The following is a 2,199-nucleotide window of genomic DNA, read 5'->3' as shown; positions in this document are numbered from 1 at the left end:
CCAGGGGGAAGAGTAGTGAGCTCGCACGTGTGAGTATGTTGAAGAGCAGAGAGTTCCTCCTCCATTGCCTATCTCCACCCAGGTGAACTAAGAGCCTCTTGGACATTGTTAGGTATGGAAATAGATGACAATAGTGAAACAAACTGGCGATGTGAGGCGGAAAGGCGAGATACTGAAACAAAATTGGAAATGGGATGGAGAGTAGAACTACGTTTACCTTTCCGTAAGGCAATGGGTAGGTCAAGTCCTGAAGGTTCAGCAACAGGAGCAACGACAGGATCCACGGACAAAGTAGAAGCTGGAGGAGGGGCCGGTGTCGTTCGACGTGTATACACTTGCCGAATTGGTGGTCGTTCAGTACGGATCTGTACTGGATTAGATGACGAGTCAACCCCAACAGGAACACCCAAAACGGGATCACTGGCCGAAAGAGGAAGAGGAAGTAAAGGTGGAGACGAAGATGCTTCAGTTCCTGAGAAGAAGGGAACAGACTCAAAAAAGGTGACATCAGGACAAACATAGCACTTCCGAGTAATGGGATTGTAACACTTGTACCCTTTTTGAGTCCGAAAGTAGCCAAAAAGACACACTTAATGGAGCGTGCATCCAATTTGTCTATTCCAGGACTCAAATTGTGAACAAAGCACACACAGCCAAAGATACGTGGTGTTAATGGAAAGGGAGACAAGGTGGGAAACAAGATAGAGAAGGGAGACCGACCATGAAGAATAAAGGAGGGCATCCGATTAATGAGGAAACACGCAGTAAGTACAGAATCACTCCAAAACCATTTAGGAACACTCATATGATGAAGAATAGACCGAGCTGTTTCAAGGAGATGACGGTTCTTCCGTTCAGCCACCCCATTTTGTTGAGGAGTGGATGCACAAGAAGTTTGATGAATGATGCCATGCTGTTCTAAATACTGTTGAAAGGATGTTAGAAAATATTCACGACCATTATCTGAACGAAGAACTTTGATTGGAACACCAAATTGTGTATGTATTTCAACATGGAATTTTTGAAAAATTAAAAATAATTCACTCCTTTCTTTCATTAAATAAATCCATGTCATTCTTGAACAATCATCAATAAAAGTGACAAAATACTTGTAACCATTATAAGACTCTATTTTGATTGGGCCCCAAACATCTGAATGAACCAAAGCAAAAGGACTCAACATACGACTTTCAACTCTAGGACTGAAGGAAACACGACAATGTTTCCCAAACTGACACGACTCACACTGTAACACTAACAAATGACTCAAAGACGGAACTAATATCTTGAGTGCCTTGAGAGAAGGATGTCCCAGTCAACAATGCCACTGTAGAGGAGTGAGTGAAGTCTGAAGTGCAACTGACGATCCACCACCGTCAAGGTAATACAATCCACCAGCTTCATGCCCCCCACCAATCTTCTTCCTCGTCCTGAGATCCTGAAAAACACAAGAGGAAAGGAAAAAAGTAACAGAGCAGTTAAAAGTCTTGGTTAATTTACTAACAGACATAAGATTGAATGGAAACTTAGGAACATATAGAACAGATGATAAAGAAATAGAAGCCATGTCAACATTGCCAACACCACAGATGGGAGAGGAGAAACCATTGGCAAGGGTAACAGTTTGAGATGTGGAAGTTTCAGAGAGAGAAGAGAACACACCTGGAGTCCCGGTCATGTGATCAGAGGCTCCAGAGTCAATAATCCAATGAGAGGTTTTAGATGACAGGCAAGTTATACCTGAGTGGGCAAGAGTAGCAGTAGTGTGCTGTGAAGTGGACTGAAGGAACCGCTCATACTCATCACGCGGTACACTCACCATCTCCCTTCCGGAAACAGATGTAGATGTGGAAGGAGTTAGGTCTGCCTGTTGATTATCACTGACATCAACCCCACCAGCAATAGCATGATTGGCCCATTTAGAGGGAGGGCGGCCATGAAGATCATAAAAAAAAGTCCTAAGTCTACTTTTCATGCATTCTTTCAAATCTTTTTGCATGTTCCCATGTTTCTTGTTGAAAAACCACCTCAAACATTTCTGTAGCTTTCTACTTCCAGGGATCATTTACAGTTGAGAATTCCTATGTAATCACCCATGTTTAATGATAGGTTCATGGTCCAACTCCAACATATAAGGGTGGTTGAATGGATTATGGACTTGGGTTCAGACACAGGCAGATATGCATGGATATGGATTGG

At 42.9% G+C, this 2,199-nt stretch overlaps 1 long non-coding RNA gene across 1 annotated transcript; it reads right to left on the bottom strand.

The window, feature by feature from the left end:
- Positions 1-981: 981 nt before the first annotated feature.
- Positions 982-1,949, bottom strand: LOC148874922 (uncharacterized). Its single transcript, XR_016104874.1, has 2 exons — positions 1,663-1,949; positions 982-1,438 (listed from the first exon to the last, which is right to left on the bottom strand). It is a non-coding gene; the product is annotated as an uncharacterized LOC148874922 (long non-coding RNA).
- Between the last annotated feature and the right edge of the window lie 250 nt (positions 1,950-2,199).

Source organism: Nelumbo lutea, chromosome 1 (assembly GCF_056320005.1).
Source record: "Nelumbo lutea isolate HS-2025 chromosome 1, American lotus-T2T, whole genome shotgun sequence".
Classification (NCBI taxonomy): Eukaryota; Viridiplantae; Streptophyta; class Magnoliopsida; order Proteales; family Nelumbonaceae; genus Nelumbo; species Nelumbo lutea.
Note: the sequence above shows the minus strand (reverse complement) of the source record. Positions and strands in the feature narration are given on the sequence as shown.